At 46.3% G+C, this 17,926-nt stretch overlaps 1 long non-coding RNA gene across 2 annotated transcripts in view; it reads left to right on the forward strand.

The window, feature by feature from the left end:
• Positions 1 to 17,926, forward strand: part of LOC119953649 — a 63,939-nt gene that overhangs the window by 11,621 nt on the left and 34,392 nt on the right. The window contains exon 1 of one of the 2 annotated variants that reach the window (XR_005458068.1): positions 1,237 to 1,342. The exons of the other annotated variant lie outside the window; for it this stretch is intronic. This is a non-coding gene — a long non-coding RNA (uncharacterized LOC119953649). Of the gene's footprint in view, positions 1 to 1,236; positions 1,343 to 17,926 lie in introns of those variants that run through there. 2 annotated transcript variants of the gene reach the window in all.

Raw genomic sequence — 17,926 nt, forward strand, 5'->3', positions numbered from 1 at the left:
TTTTTTTAACCACACGTGGGAAACAAACAATCCTCGCATGGTGGGTGGGGGTGGTGGCAGTTGAAGGGGTGAGGGGACAGGGGTGGGGGTGGAGGTGGATAGAAATGTATCTGAAAGACATGCTTAGAAAGCAAGGGTCTCATTTGCTTTGTAGTTATTCACTGCCTCGGTACAAGAGAAAAAAATATTTGCAACAAATCAAGATGTTCTCCCCCCCCCCCCCCCCCCCCCAGCTTTCTTGTAGGCGTTGACTTATGCAGGAGCTCAGTTCCACAAGGTCCAGAACCTCACACAATGGATCGTTCTTGGGCAATGAGTACTGGCAAGCTATTCCACTGCAGGAGGCAGTGCTAAACTTCCAAAGTTGCTTACTTTGCAGAAGACAAGAATGCGGAGCAGAAACTGCATTTCCCCATCCTGTACCAGAGATGCTACAATGATTGGTAGCCCCTTACTGTCCCTCACCACTGCGACTGGCTCATTTTGCACTGTCCCGCGCATTAAGTCGGAGAGCATCGTGATCAGAGCCACCTCTTTTACACTCTCGCATCATTGCTGAAGTTGAGTCTGTTGCAGCGACAGCTTCTTCGGCAGGTGTTAGGGAGAGCTTTAGAGACGCAACAACAACAAAAAATAAGCGTCCAAATTGCTGGACTGATTATTAGATTGACTGATTTAAAGCTTGCTGCGAGTAATAAACTGGTGACAGGCTCAAACTAGTTGTTTGTATTTGAGGCAGCTTTCTCCCTATCCAGCATTATCTTTATGGCCTCACAAATCTGTTATGTGCTGTTATACCAGACACCCATTCTGGAAGACCACTGGCAGACTCCTGTATTCCAGAGGCAATATTTTGGTCCATCTTAAATAGGCATAATTATAAGACTGCCCTAATAAACACCAATTTGATTTAAAAGTCTTGAACAGTGACATCTGCATCCCAGATGGAAGATACCCCGAGGTAAGACACTAAAAAGGCAACGCTGAAGTGACGGTTTCTTAAAAAATTAAACAGAATACAGGCCTTGCACATCAAACCACCAATCACAGTTTGGTGTAAAAGGAAGTGAAGCATCTGCTTTCAAAACCAATGATTAATTTTCAAGCACTAATGCCTGCTTATCACTCAAATCCACTTTATAGTTAAATACAGGGCCTCACAAACAGCAAAGTATACTGTCTTCCGAAGAGAATAAAACAGTGGCAAATCTGCCAGCACTATTAACAGTCTGGAATAGGCAAGCATGAGGCCACACCGTTAATCTATTAAGCAGTGCGCAAATAGTCAAATATGGAATATGAAACAGCGACGCACACTGACAAAAACCTAAAGGCATCAGAGGTAGGTGGGAGGTGGTGGTGGTGGTCGGGGGGGGGGGGGGGTATCATATCTGGTCAAGGGTAAAACTTTGCCAAGACTGTCCCAGGTTCCTATATAAGGCTGCATCGATGCCAACGGATCCACGGGAAGAAAAGGCTGCCAATAAAACAAGCACAAAAAAATCTAACTTAACAAAATGTTGTATTTTTGAAAATGGCACTTTGATTATATTTTGTGTATTATCCCACAATTAACATGTGCTCTTAAGGAAGGATAGCAATGTTGAACAGTAGCTTTAAACTAACAATCTTCAGTGAAGGAATGTGCTGGTAACACCCATGACTTGAGGCAGGCTATTGAAAGGTGGTGGTGGGGGGGGGGGGGGGGGGGGGGGGGATGTTTTCTTTTTATGTTAAACAGTTCCCTTTGCAAACCCCAAAAAAGAGGAAGCAAGGTGTCCTCTTTAATACAAGGAGTCTTGCCAAGATTCCCACTGCCAGCACCCGTCCACACCCCTGAAGAAAAAGGTAATCACAGACTGGAAATACAGAATTTTTAATATCAGAAACATTCGAGCTGTGTTACTTGACCAGCAGAACACAGACAGCAAATGCATCTGGATGTGTGGACCCATACTTATTTTATAGAGTGGTGCACCAGAATAGTTCAGTTCCCCAAAGCCAACATCAATGAATGTCATTCCTATTGAGTTGATGCACTATCAATTACGACGAGACATGAGTAGAGAGTAATCGAGGCTTTATTAAGCCGAGATGTGTAGCCTCCTGCAGCTGCTGCCGAAATGGCTGCAGCTTGGTGAGCGCACACATTTATACTCCGCCTACTGGGCGGAGCCAGCAGGCAGGGATCTACCCCCGTACCTGAAGTACAGAAGCCTTACTGTATTACATCTCATGTATGTGATATATACAAACAGTGGTGACTACCACATTCACTCCCTGTTAGGAGTCCAGCGGGGGTAGTGGAAAAATACTAGTTACATGTATGTAAGCATTTTAAAGTGTACATTTTTGGGGAAAGTTCACAAATTTAGCCAGTCGGCTGCCTTGATCCTCCGTTGTGAGCGCCGCAGTCCCAGTGGCGATGCAGGCGCCGGCTCGGTCACTGGTGACTCCGGGAGCGTGCAGACCTCATCTTCATCCCTGGGTGGAACCAATGGGAGGACGGATCGTCCTGGAGCGGGGGCTGTGGTGAGGTGCGCTGGGGGGAGGATGGGTGGCGCCGGGGCAGATGTGGGGGGGGGGGGAATCAGCTGGTGCCAGATCACTGAGGGAGACTGTGTCTTGGCGGCTGTCGGGGTACGCCAGGTGTACTGCGGGTTTGCATGGAGTAGCTGTACCCTCTCGACAACGGGTCCTCCTTATAGAGCCGCACGTGTTTGCGGAGGAGGACAGGTCCTGGAGCTGCCAGCCACGTTGGGAGTGAAACCCCGGAGGTGGACTTTCTGGGGAAGGCTAGGAGACGTTCATGGGGGGTTTCGTTAGTCGCCATGCAAAGTAGCGATCGGATGGAGTGAAGGGCGCCGGGGAGGACCTCCTGCCAGTGGGAGACCGGGAGATTTTTAGACCGTCGGGCCAGATAGACGGCCTTCCAGAATGTCCCGTTCTCCCTCTCCACCTGCCCGTTTCCCTGGGGGTTGTAGCTGGTCATCCTGCTCAAGGCAATGCCCTTGCTGAGCAGGAGCTGACGCAGCTCATCACTCATAAAGGAGGATCTCTGGTTGCTGTAGATGTAGGCGGGGAAACCGAACAGGGCGAAGATGGTGTTGAGTGCTTTGATGACTGTGGCAGACGTCAGATCGGGCCATGGGATGGCAAAGGGAAATTTGGAGTATTTGTTGACCACGTTAAGGAAGTGCGTGTTTCGGTCGGTGGAGGGGAGGGGCCCTGTGAAATCCACGCTGAGGCGTTCAAATGGACAGGAGGCCTTCACTAGGTGCGCTCGGTCTGGCCGGTAGATGTGCGGTTTGCACTCTGCGCAGACCTGGCAGTCTCTGGTGATACTTGTAACCTCCTCAATGGAGTAGGGTAGATTGCGGGCCTTTATGAAGTGGAAGAATCGGGTGACCCTTGGGTGACAGAGAGCGTCGTGTAGGGTCTGGAGTCGGTGCACTTGTGCGCTGGCACATGTACCTCGGGATAGGGCATCGGGGGGCTCGATGAGCTTATTGGGGCGATACAAAATCTCATAATTGTAGGTGGAGAGCTCCATCGTCCACCTCAAGATTTTATCATTTTTGATCTTGCCGCGTGAAGGCAACCGATCGTTGGTCAGTGAGGAGAGTGAATCTCCTGCCAGCCAGGTAATACCTCCAATGCCGCACATCTTCTACAATGGCTTGGGCCTCCTTCTCGATGGAGGAGTGCCAAATTTCGGATGCATGGAGGGTGCATGAAAAGAATGCCACAGGCCTGCCTGACTGGTTGAGGGTGGCAGCCAGAGCGACGTCTGATGCATCGCTCTCGACTTGGAAGGGAAGTGTCTCATCGACTGCGTGCATCACGGCCTTGGCGATGTCAGCCTTGATACGGTTGAAGGCCTTCAGGGGGAAAGCGGTGGAGTGGATGAGTGGGTGGGCCGCATAGTTAGGGACCCACTGGGCGTATTATGAGAAGAGCCCCAGGCAGCGATTGAGGGCCTTGGGGCAGTGGGGGAGGGGGAGTTCCATGAGGGGGCGCATGCGATCGGGGTCGGGCCCTAGAACTCCATTGTTCACCACATAGCCAAGGATGGTTAAGCAGTTGGTGCTGAACACGCACTTCTCCTTGCTGTACGTAAGGTTCAGGAGTTTGGCGGTGCAGAGGAATTTGGAAAGGTTAGCGTCGTGGTCCTGCTGGTCGTGGTCGCAGATGGTGACGTTATTCAGGTACAGGAAGGTGGCCCGCAGTCCGTACCGGTCAACCATTCAGTCCATCTCCCATTGGAAGACCGAGACCACATTAGTGACGCCGAAGGGAACCCTAAGGAAGTGGTAAAGGTGGCCGTCCGCTTCGAACGCAGTGTACGGGCGGTCCGCCTTGCGGATAGGGAGCTAGTGGTAGGCAGATTTCAGGTCCACTGTCGAGAAGACCCGGTACTGTGCAATCTGATTGACCATATCAGATATGCATGGGAGGGGGTATGCGTTGAGCTGCGTGTACCAATTGATGGTCTGACTGTAGTCAACGACCATCCTGTGTTTCTCCCCAGTTTTCATAACTACCACTTGGGCTCTCCAGGGGCTGTTGCTGGCCTCGATGATGCCTTCCCGAAGCAGCCGCTGGACCTCAGACCTGATGAAGGTCCTGTCCTGGGCACTGTACCGCCTGCTCCTGGTGGCGACGGGCTTACAATCCGGGGTGAAGTTTGCAAACAGAGGAGGCGGGTTGACCTTAAGGGTCGTGAGACCACAAACACTAAGGGGTGGTAGGGGCCCGCCAAATTTCAGGGTTAGACTTTGGAGGTTGCACTGAAAGTCCAGGCCGAGTAGCAAGGCAGCGCAGAGGTTGGGGAGGATGTAGAGCCGGAAGTCACTGAACTCTACGCCCTGGATGGTGAGGGTGGAGGTGCAGTACCCCCGGATCGCCACGGAGTGGGATCCGGAGGCCAGGGAGATTTGTTGTCTAATGGGGTGTACCGCGAGGGAGCAGTGACTTACCGTATCGGGGTGGATGAAGCTCTCTGTGCTCCCAGAGTCAAGAAGGCAGGGTGTCTTGTGGCCATCGACCTTTACCGTCGTCGACCCGGTTGCGAGGTTATGCAGCCGGAACTGGTTGATCGTGATGGAGGCGATCTGTAGCTGGTGTTGGGAGGTCCGGGCTGGTCAGCGGCAGTTGCGGGGGATGAACGGCCCGATGAGGTGCACAACGAGCAGGGGTCCTGAGGCGAGGAAGATGGCGGGGAAGATGGCGGCGCCCACGGGGCGCATGTGGCGGGCAGCATTAAAGATGACGGCACCCACGGGGTGCACGAGGTCTGATGAGGGAAGATGGCAGTGCCCACGGGCTGCACGTGGGTTGCGGGGGTGAAAATGGCGGCGCCCACGGGTCGCACATGGGGGTGCAGGAACAATGGGCCTGGTTACAGCGGCGATCGAGCGGGCCAGGCACACCGCAGCAAAATGTCTTTCTTCCCGCAGACCTTGCAGAGTGCGCTCCGCGCCGGGCTGCGCTGCGGCTGCTTTGTCTGTCCACAGAAGTAGCACTTGAGACCCCCGGGGTTGGTGGGCTGCCGCGTGGAGCAGGCTTGGGGTTGGTTGGGGGCGGGCACTGGTGGGTTGAACGATGGGGCGGTCGTTGGTGGGGTCCACAATGGGGTGTTCACTGGTGGGGTCCACGGTGTCCAGGAGAGGGGGGCGCCGTGCGGTCAGGGGCGTACGCTTGAACATTACGGGAGGCGACCGTTAATGAGGTTGCGAGTTTCTTGGTCGCTGCGAGGTCCAGGGTAGCCCCTTCTAAGAGGCGCCGGCGGATGTCAAGTTGCCAATTGCTTTAAATCATGAATACATCATAATGTCACTTTGTATGACATCATGGCTCCATGCCCGTGACAACGCACTCACTCACTCAAAACAACCGCAGTCCCACTTGGATAATTCTGTTGCGGTTCAATATTTAAAACATTAGATCAGAGTGGTCAGATTTTATCCTTTCAGCAGTATAGTTTTTGTAACATTGGATAGAGGACAGGAAATAAACGGTCTTTATTGCAAAAGAGAGACACACTATGAAACCTGAGTACACCCCAAGAATACAGCATCGGAGATTAAAGGATGCTTCCTTCTGCAACTTTTGAAATACAAACCATTCAATTTCTGTTCTCGTGGCGATTTGTGAGGTCAGCACAAAATACAATAAGTGGGAAGCACCTTGAACATTAGAACATTAGTAGGTTCTTTACTCAGAGAGTAGTAGGGGCGTGGAATGCCCTGCCCGCAACAGTAGTGGACTCGCCAACATTAAGGGCATTTAAATGGTCATTGGATAAACATATGGGTGATAATGCAATAGTGTAGATGGGCTTCAGATTGGTTTCAAAGGTCGGCGTAACATCAAGGGCCGAAGGGCCTGTACTGGTTGAAGTGTATTGCTCTGGTGCAAGAAGAAACAAATGAATGCAGTGAAATTCTGTTTAACTTAATAGGTGTTGGCAGACAAAACGTTACACATAGCCGGAATTATATATAACTAAGCTAACCGTTTCTAATCACCATGCAAATTAGAAGTCAGGCTCGGGATCAAACGAGTGGGACACAGTCAGTGGTTTACTTATATCAACACTGTAGAAATGTGATACAGCATTAACATTCATTCAATACAACAAATAACACCAGGTTAAAGTCCAACAGGTTTGTTTCGAATCACTAGCTTTCGGAGGGCAGCTCCTTCAGCTAATGATTCGAAAAAGAAACCTGTTGGACGTGAACCTGGTGTTGTAAGACTTCTTACTGTGCCCACCCCAGTCCAACGCCGGCATCTCCACATCATAAATAATATATTTCAACATCCCACATCGATCTTCATTCTTAAACACATGACAAGATTAAAAACTATTTGAAAACATTTTTGTCCTTTAATAGGTTTGAAACTGAGGAGCGTGGGTTCCTATTTGAACAGTCCAACTCTGATTAGCATTTCATAGCAGTGCTATCAGGAGATACTCTTCTCACAAAATACAATGGAAGGTATCTTAGACGCATTCACGTTATGAAGCACTTCAGAGAAAGTGAAATTCTAACTTCAGGAAGGATTTTTTTGGTCCTCTCCAGCCTTCTTGCAGTCTTTGAGATGATGAATACAATGAGCATGCTCGGGTCTATACCCTCTAATCCTGATACAGAGGAGATTTAAACTGGTGTACCATGGATTTCGAAGTCCTCGGCTTAGTCTAATCAACCATTTAAGACAAATTCTGTGGGATTAACCCTTTCACTAACATAAAACTCAATACAGGTTTGAACAAAATGACTCCAGGATAGTATTAACCTAACATGGTATTTAGGTTTGCTCTGCCTTTTTTTTGCTTCTTTGTGTAATCAAGGTCATTTCACAGCTGTGTTGCATTCCTTGAATGAAGAACACATGTAACAGATGCAGTTCAATAAAGCATCAACATGATTTATTTTAAATATTCAGCCTAACGATAAACAAGAGAAAACTTCAAACAGAGCTTCACAGCAGCCAGAGTTTAATGCTCCGAGCCTTCTCGTCAGGATGTGCTGGTAAAGTAGCCGACACAATTGTTGGAAAAGTAGATCAAAATATACTGGCCACTGCAACCATACAGCTCTTATCTTGAATTCTGAGTGCCAAATCTGTTCTGGAGCAGGTTAAATCTGGAAGACCAGTTTAGTAGATGGCTATGTGGGTTTATCCAAGGGCCCGTTGAGCTATAAAGACCAGAATGTTTTTGTGGATGATCCCTAGCTAACCTCCATGGTGGAATGATTGCAATGGTCTAATGGTGCTCCTGGGTTAGAGAGAAGGGAAGAGCCCACTGTTGACTGGTAACCAGCAACCCTGGTCCTCATTTGGAATTGTACTTGTGTGGATTTTGGATGAAGATTTGATCCAGGTGAACTCCAAAGTCATTGATGTCAAATAGGCCATGAATGCTGACTGGAAAGGCTCATAATGGTCTCCAGGGTGAACCATCAGGAGATGATTGTCATCCATGTAACCATATTCTAACAAGGATCAAATGCCTTCGGGGACATGTATAAGGGACACAACTGGATGAAGAAAGAATCAGACAGGCCTCCTGACCAACTGTGCAAGGTCAGAGCATGCAATTAAAATAATGTGGGATAGTTGCAAACCAAACATCTCTACTTCCAAAGAAGGTCAATATCTAAAAATGCTTGTCAGCTGGAATCTTTGCAAATTTCTTTTTCAAAGTGCCTTAAAAGTGTGGCTGGCACATCCGAAAGCAGGTTGCACCGCTTGAAATGCATCAAAGGAAATTGAGAAAATCAACCTGCTGCCATCTTGGATATTGCTGAGTCAATGCCATTGCAAATAGGAACATAGGAATTAGGAGCAGAAGTAGGCAATTCAGCACTTTGAGTCTGCTCCGCCATTCAGTCAGATCATGGCTGATCTCTTCCTGGTCTCAAAACCATCTCTCTCCCTGTTTCCCATATCTATCTCCTTCTTGAAACCATTTAATGACTCAGATTCCACCGCACTATGGGGCAGCGAGTTCCACAAATTCACTACCCTCTGCGAGAAGTAGTTTCTCCTCATTTCAGTGCTAAGTCTACCGCCTCTCAACCTATATCTGTGACCTCTTGTTCTAGATTGCCCTACAAAGGGTAACATTTGGTCTACGTTTACTTTATCAATTCCTTTTAGTGTATTACATACTTCGATCAGATCCCCTCTCATCTTTCTAGACTCCAGCAAGCATAAGCCAAACTTTAATCTCTCCTCTTACGTCAACCCTTTCGTCCCCAAAATCGATCTGGTGAACCTCTTCTAAGCTGCCTCCAATGCTTTCAGATCCTTCCATAAGGAGGCCAAAACCGGACATAATACTCCAGATGTGGTCTCACCAGTGCCCTATGCAATTGCAACAACACTTCTCTACTTTTATGCTCCAGTCCTTTTGCAATAAACGCTAACATTCCATTTGCCTTTTTAATGACATGCTTACTTGCATACCGACTTTCTGCCATTCATGAACTACTTAGTCTGTTGCTGGTACTATAATAATAATAATAACAATAATAATCGCTTATTGTCACAAGTAGGCTTCAATAAAGTTACTGTAAAAAGCCCCTAGTCACCACATTCCGGCGCCTGTTCGGGGAGGCCGGTACGGGAATTGAAGTAAAATGAAGCATTCCACCTTAAGAATTACCCCTCTGTCAGATCTCCAGAATGCTGTTTTGCTTCTAAATTGTAGCAACTGTCCTCTACATCTCACCGCAGCTTCTTGTCTTCGAGATGAAATGCAAAATCCTGTTTGAGTTCACTCCATGATGATCATTAAGATCACCAAGATTACAAGAAGCCCTTTAATATCATTTCCGTCAACCACATACAGGTGAGTTACTCGGCAATGTGTTCACCTGCAACTTAGTGCATCAAATGCTCATGGACAAAATATGACAGCGTCACAAAACTTCAGAATCTCCTTCAGTTTGCGGCTTCAGATATTTCCACTTGTACGCCACATGATCCCGCCTCTTCCGAATACCATTTAGTTTCTTCTCCGCATGCTAAATAATAATCCAGAGGACCATTTGGAGCCGAGAATATTGACACTGCTGATGGAAAAAACCCTCAACGTTTTGGACACTCAAAAGGCCAAAATCAACCTGCTTCAGGTCAGACCTGAGTATGACTTCAACATTTCTATGTTGCCTTGCCTCCCTTTTGGCTGGATAAACTTAAAGTTTGTTGAATCCCTTTATTTATTTCACTGGACGCACAGGACAAATCATGGCCAAAGAATTAATTACTGTCGCAGGTTGTGCGGCAGCACCTTTCAGCTGAATTGTTCCTCACATTCGCAAAATAACTCAAAAATAGAGGCAAATGATTACTTTTGCTTCAGTGAATTGTAATCAGCAGAATAAGGATGGCATAACACTACAGTGGATTTACATTGCCTTTTTTGTTCAGAGCCCAATTACATCAAATCCACATCTGGTTTGCATTCCGTAAACAGCGCACACATGAAATGGGTGCAGTTCAATAAACACATTAAGAAAATTGTTTTTTTTTAAAACTCAGTCAAATAAAAAAAAGGTGAGTTAACTTCTCCACAGCCAAGTCGGGGTGCTGTAACAAGAACTTTCATCAAAAGCAATTGGCTGTTAAGTAGTGTAATTACTAGCACTGTAAGGCTCAGATTTATGGACCGTGCATTGTTCTCGAAAAGAATAAACTCTGCAAGTCAGGAACTGCAAAGATGGAGGGTGCGGGGGTGCGGGGGGGGGGGGGGGGGGGGGGGGGGGGGGGGGGCCTCTATTCTTTCAAACCGTTCAAACAATACAAAAAATCCAACACACTCTCTGACCTTTCGTAAGCCTCCATCTTGCAAGATTCCTTTTGTGTGTGGAGTTGGTCATGCAACATAACTTGTGATGGACAAGAGGAAATGCCTTCTCCATGTAGTTTCTTTGAAATAAAGAAACAGTGGGATACAATCTATATCAATGTACAATATTACAGTTAAACTTTGTAATCCTCAGCAGCGTAGACCATTTCTGTTATCTATATTTGAGCAGAGCCTTTTCGGAAGATGCACAAATACTCAAACTTGTAGCATTAGGTAGCCAGGTCACCTATAATTTTCATTTTTGTCTCTAGTTTGCTTGCATACATAGGCAGTCTGCGTTAACATGGCCATTTATCTATAAATAATAAAAATATAAATAACCAATGTTATAAAGGCCTAAGAGGTGTCTTTATTAAGACTGATGTGTTTTAGTTAAATTAAAACATTGCTTGCAGTACGTAAAACATTTTGAAAGATCAACTAAAGCAGGTCACGTTGGGAATCCTGAGCCTGGGATATGTTGATTACTTTTCAGTGACAAAAACTCTGATTCTGGTCACAGTGGCTAAGTCTATTCATAAGATGGAGCAGTACGTGCTGCTGGCACATGACTCCAGCATACTGCCCAGTACAATCCTGCCAAGGTCACTTCAAAACAGCAGCTACAACTTCTAAGCTCAAAAACCATCACGTCAAAAGATTCTTCACTCATTTCCTTGATTTGAAGGCAACCAATTCTTTCTTAACAAAATGTTTTGTGGGATGCTTTAAGGTTCTTTGAATGAAACTTATTGAATAATCCATAGCCACTGCAAGATTAGCCTTTGCCTTAAACAAGAACAGGTTATCCGACAGTGCAATTCTACAGGAATTCTACAGGAATATTAGTATATTTTTTCTCTTTTTTTTAAACAGCACCCAATTCTTTTTTTCCAATTAAGGGGCAATTTAGCGTGGCCAATCCACCTAACCAACACATCTTTCGGTTGTGGGGTGAAATCCACACAAACACGGGGAGAATGTACAAACTCCACACTGACAGTGACCTAGAGCCAGGATCAAACTGGGTCCTCAGCGCTGTAGGCAGCAGTGCTAACCACTATGCCACCATGCCGCCATTTTTCCAAAGTTTGATTTAAATTTAAAGTACCCAATATTTTTTTCCCCCAATTAAGTGGCACCTTAGCCAATCCACCTACCTGCACATCTTTGGGTTGTGCAGGTGATATCCACACAGACACAGGAAGAATGTGCAAACTTCGCATGGACAGTGACCCGGGGCCGGTATTGAACCCGGGTCCTCAGCACCATGATGCAGCAGTGTTAACCACTGTGCCACCTTGCCGCCCTGTATATTTTCCAATATAATCCAATAGGACTACATGTACATACAATTTATTTCAAAACACCCAATCATATATTCCTATTATGTTTGAAATAAAGTATTCTGCTATTACATTTTTATAAAGAATAGCTAATGTGATAAGGCACATTTCCAAGGGTCTGTGCATTTGTGGAAGTAACAGGTTCAGTTTTGACTATTATGGGACAACCTAATAAATAGATGTCTTTCAAAGATTTTGTGGTACTGTTTGTATGTATTCAAATGATTATTCAAAGAATTAAGAGAACCAAATTCACTAAATTAATCGGACTTTATACAGTACGAGCTAATAATCCTTCCAGATTTTACTGGCAGGTTTTGAGTTTGATGACCCTTCTGTTTGTGAGAATAAAGATTACATTGTGGTGCTAATGACTAACTCAGAGTGATGACCTTCGCATGACAAATAGCTCCACCCCGACTCCCCCTCCACCACTGCCATCCCCACCTCACCCCACCTCCTGAGAATGGATTGGCATCCCAAATGAGACTCAGTTATAATGGTGTCTGACTGCAATGTATTGGGAACACCAATGTCAACATCCCAGGCAATATTTTTATACCAGCTTGTCGGCCACTATGGTAGCACAGTGGTTAACACAATTTCTTCACAGCTCCAGGGTCCCAGGTTCGATTCCCCGCTGGGTCACTGTCTGTGCGGAGTCTGCACGTTCTCCCCATGTCTGCGTGGATTTCCTCCGGGTGCTCCGGTTTCCTCCCACAGTCCAAAGATTTGCAGGTTAGATGGATTGGCCATGATCAATTTCTCTTCGTGACCAAAAAGGTCAGGAGGGGTTATTGGGTTACGGGGATAGGGTGGAAGTGAGGGCTTAAGTGGGTCGGTGCAGATTCGATGGGCCAAATGACCTCCTTCTGCACTGTATGTTCTATGTTCAATGTATTCTCTCCAAGGTTTTTCCCTGTTCGCCTTCATTGCTTTCCATTTCCCCTCTCGTGTTTGACTAGGTAGAAAGATCATTAATCTGAAACTCGGGCACTCTCTCTCTCTCCACAAATGCTGCTGGCTTGCTGGATATTTTCAGCATTTTCTGTTTTAGCTGAAATTATGATGTGCTTCTGTTCAGAGTATCAGAAATTGCAGGTAAATAGTTCCCACTCAGCATGCAAATTTAGGCTGTAATTGAGAATACATATTTGAAGTGCAGGAAGCTGATAACATTAGCTACATGGCAGATAGTGCAGACGATGGCTGGTAACTTCCTCTTTCAACTAATGCACAAGTGAAGAATCAGTCAGAATGTACTGGCAATAATGACGCTGGAGCAAAAAAGATGGCACAACTACTTCTCAACTAATAGAGCTTACCTGTTATTGTAGATTGAATAAATAGCAAGAAAGCACTGGGCCACACGTAAGTACCTGGTCCTGCAGTCACGGCAGGCAGTTATGCAAAGGATGAATATGGTGTTGCCCCACTAACCTCACAATCAAGGAACTGTTGTATAGGACTACATGTCATTATAATTTATCTCAAAACACCCAATCATATATTCCTACTAGTTCGAAGGTAAGCAATGCATATATATGACTGTCCTGGACCTTTCATTCCTCTATATCGGTAAGACTGTCAGTCATCTCGCATTGGTGTGTATGGGTGTCCAAGGAGATTGCAGGTGTCAAACGTGTTTGCCTGAAAACTTTCAGCTGACTTCAATTGATCCAGTAACTACAGACATAATTATTTTTTGAAGTCCAACTAAACTGGTCTTGCTGTGCATTAACTAGGAGACTTATGATGGTCTGCTTCATATGTCCACAAACCGCTGAGCTGCCTCCTCTTACTGTTTTTATTCCTCCTTTCGTAATACTCCATTTGAGGATTTATTGATGCAGTGTGTTCTCTGAAAGTCTCTTTTTCTACAATTTCCTTAGTACATGTCCCGCTCCACTCAGACTTAATTTCTCCCCGGCCGGCTCCCTCCAGAGGTTTAATGCCAGCTACAAAGGGGAAATGAACATAATAATAATAATAATCACTTTTTGTCACAAGCAGGCTTCAATGGAGTTACTGTAAAAAGCCCCTAGTCGCCACATTCCACCGCCTGTTTGGGGAGGCTGGGACAAGAATTGAGGACGCGCTGCTGGCATTGTTCTGCATTACAAGCCAGCTATTTAGCCCACTGTGCTAAACCAGCCTGTGCATATAGGTGCATTTAAATTCAAAGCTGAACAAATTTGGACCTCCGGGTAAATCTAGCTCTTGTGCACCAACCATGAATACCAATTATTTAATACATAGGTTGTTTCAGCAAAGGCGAGGAAAAGTTCACCGGCACATGACAGGGAGGCATAGTAATATTGTCATTGGACAAGTAAACCAGAGACCCAGGCTAATGCTCTGGGCACTCAGGTTCAAATTCAGCCACTGCGGATGGCGAAATTTGAATTCAATAAAAATCTGGAATTAAAAGTCTAATGATGACCATGAAACCATTGTCGATTGTCAGAAAAACCCATCTGCTCACTAATGTCCTTTAGGGAAGGAAATCTGCCATCCTTACCTGGTCTGGCCTACATGTGACTCCAGATCCATAGCAATGTGGTTGACTCTTAACTGCCCCAGAGGCAATTAGGGATGGGCAATAAATGCTGGCCATGTCACACGAACAAATAAAACAAGGTTGGAAATTGATACTGCACACTTAGCACATGCACAACCACTAATGCACTTCAGAAACAGCAATATACAGTGTGTAAGGCTAAGACTATCATCAACACTTGTCATTGTATTGGATTTTGCAAAAGAAATAATGGTAAGGCTAACAACACTCTATATGAATGGCACCTGACTCCAGGGCAGGGATTGAAGGCCTAATCAGCTCCAAGAAGGAAGATCTCCCAAGATCTCTCCAATCTAGCGTCCTAGATGGTGGGACCTCAATTATAATGGCAATCAACTAATACCTCTGGGATTAATTGCCATCTAAATGTGCCACTGTGAGTGCCATCTACAGCCCAGAGAGCACCTACTCTTAATTTTCTTTTGGCAGCATATCTGGTAGAACATCCAAGCGTTCTTGGACAATCTAGGCTTTAATTATGTTTCAAATCCGGAAAAATAACGAGTGTTTACCTGTTTAAATTTATATTCTTTGCTCTCCCAATATGACATTCCCTCCGCCCATTTCTTTTATCACTGCACCATCCCAGCACCTTCCCGATACTTCTCTACCCCACCTGACATCACAATGATATGTGTTAATACATCATTTCTTTTAGCCAGCGCGCGCCCAAAGGAATTTGGTGAAATATATCCCCAAATGACAAAGTCCCTTCACAAATTCATGCAACACATATACAAATAGGTTTGTACAGGGTGTTAACTGCATTTCAACTGCATTCTTGGCGCCTAATTGAATCTTAGAGGCAATTTCAAAAGTGGATTTGTTTGCTTTTGGACAGAGGTCATATATGTGACCTACCATTGCCAGAGCCAGGACGACCAATACTCACCACGTATCCTGACTGAGCGCATTGGGAAGTTGTTTAGAAAGTGAAAAAAAATGAATCAAATAGTGAACTATGAAAGACCTTTACTGTTGCAAAAAGGAAATAAACGGCATAATTGTTGAATAATCAGCCATTCATTGTGGTTGGTGGCTTTTTGCAAGGTATCCCACATAAATTATAATTACTGTGAAATCCAACAAAAATGGATCGCTTAATTTGTAATTGAAAAAGAAAACAAGCACGCCTCCTTGTTTATTATCCATCGCTGTGAACCTGTGCCATATCATGTTCCTCCTTCCTATTGCCTCTCCCTCTCCTCCTTCATGTCATATCAGATTATATGTCTCAGTTAATGCCAAAGGCATCAGGCTATTTATCTCCTGGCCTTTATCTGAAATTTCATCTCAAATCTTTTCACACCCATGTCATCGTTGCAACGTACAGCTTTTGTAAACTGACTGTAGCAAGCAGGATCTGCAATTGATAACTGAGCGACCAAAATGTTCTTTCACCTCGTTGACCTTAACAACAACGCATTGAAAGTTCAGAAGACCCTGGGCAAAACCGCCTGCTGATTTTTAGAAGTTACCTTCCTGTTAACCGACAGTGCAGAACAGAGTTATACCCACCATATCAGGGTAAGGCATAAGGAAAGGACAATGTGAACTCTGGCACAATGGCGTGTTCGTATGGTGGCATGTGCTCAGAATCTGGCAGTGCGTTAGTTCATGGGTGCCTTCAGGCAGGAAAGAGGACAGCAGAAGCAGAGTTTTCAAACAAAGCACTCTTGGGAAAGAAAGGTGCATGACCTGGTGTCCATTTTGTTGCACAGGAAAACTACAAAGTGAACCAGCAGAGGGAGATGTATGCAAGTTTCCTGGCTACGGCCATCCGGGGCTGGAGCTTTCGGCCAGGGCCGCTGCAAAATCACCACGGACGGGAAGGGGACCATGTAAAGGTCCGTTGACCTCGGGTGGGAATTTCCGGTCGCCAGGCGAGCGCGGCCGAAAAATCCCGCCCCTACAGATGAAGTGGTGCAAAGGTGGTGTAATTACTAAATGGTGTAATCTGAAGGTGCAGTAAACAGGTTGGGGTCGTGAACATTCAGGACAGAGGGGGCATCACCCCTATAAAGGCTGCATTGGGGTGCTTGAGGACAACAGGTGAAGGATTCTTTCCTTGATTCCTTTGCATCTCTCAACCTTAGTGCCATGAGATGTCATAGATCATCGGTGCCCACAAAAAAGCTGTGGGTCCACCTGAGGGAGGTGGAAGGGAGGGGGCATGGACTCCTGGGTATGCCAAATGGTGACGCATGCAGGAGTATCAGTTACCCTTCCTGCCATTGGTTTATGCCATGCACCTTAGTCCTTCTCCTCTATAAATGATCACTTCAAAAGATATGTTCATGAGAAATGTCATACAATTTCCAGAGTCACTCTGGGTATTTGGGAGAGCTGGGACTGTCAAGTGCAAATTTTGATGGGTAAAACTGTGAATAAAACAGTTGTATAAACTTATGTGAGGAAAAAAAATAATTAAGCTATGTTTTGGTGCACTTAATAGCCGTTTTTAAATGGCGCCCTGATCTTTTGACCACCCATCACTGCTTCCGGGACCCGCCTAATGCCCCAACTTACTGATGAGGGGGTCCCCCTCACCCACCTCATAAGGGTAGGGCACCGACGGGCTCAATGACCAGCACAGGCAACTTGGGTACTGTGGCACTGCCAGCCTGGCAGTGCCCTTGTCAGCCTTGCAGTGGCACTGTTAGTGTGCATTGGGTGGCAGTGCCAATGTACCAGGCTTGCAGTGCCAAGGTGCCCAGGTGGCATTGGGGTGCCAGCGTACTACCCTGCCCAGAGCTCCACCACCTGGGGACCTCCAATCGTCTGAGGGACCCCCTCCCTTCCAAGTGCCATGACACTTGGTTCACGTTTCTGGAAACCAGTGCTAAACGGTGCCACGGTGAGGTATCCCAGGCGCGGGTGTTCGATACCGAGCCTTGGCATATTCCAGCGCAGACATATGTAAGTGAACTGTTCACTTAAATATGCAGACCTGTGTCCCTCCTCCCACACACACACAGTTAGGGTGAGACCCAGATATCGCTAGATCTCGTGAGGCATCCCAAGCATTGTAAATCTCGCAAGTGGCCTCTCGCAAGATTTAACAGTCTCGTCTCGTCACCGAGTCAGGCACAACAAGTCTGTTCAATCCCGGCCATAAAGTCATGGAGGTCTACCGCACAGAAAAGACTTTTTGGTCCAGAGTGCCTGTGCCGGTCAAAAACAGCCACCTAACCATTCTAATCTCATTTTCCAGAACTTGCCTCACAGCCTTGTCTGCCCTGGGATCACAATTGCACAGCTAAATACTTCTTAAATGTTCTGAGGGTCTCTGCCTCCACCACCCTTTCAGGCAGCGAGGTCCAGACTCCCACCAACCTTTGGGTGAAAAAGGTTCCCCCTCACATCCCCTCCAAACTTCCTGCCGCTTACCTTAATTCGGTGCCCCCTGGTCATTGATCCCTCCACCAAGGGGAAAGGTTTCTTCCTGTCTACTCTATCCATGCCCCTCATACTTTTACACATCTCGATCATGTCCCCCCTCAGTCTCCTCTGCTCTAAGGACCCAGTCTATCCAAACACTCTTCATAACTAACTCCCCGGCCCATACAACATCCCGGTCAATCTCCTCTACACCCTTTCCTGTGCTATCGCATCCCTCCAATAATGTGAACT

The sequence above is a fragment of the Scyliorhinus canicula genome, chromosome 18, assembly GCF_902713615.1.
Source record: "Scyliorhinus canicula chromosome 18, sScyCan1.1, whole genome shotgun sequence".
In the NCBI taxonomy this organism is placed as follows: domain Eukaryota; kingdom Metazoa; phylum Chordata; class Chondrichthyes; order Carcharhiniformes; family Scyliorhinidae; genus Scyliorhinus; species Scyliorhinus canicula.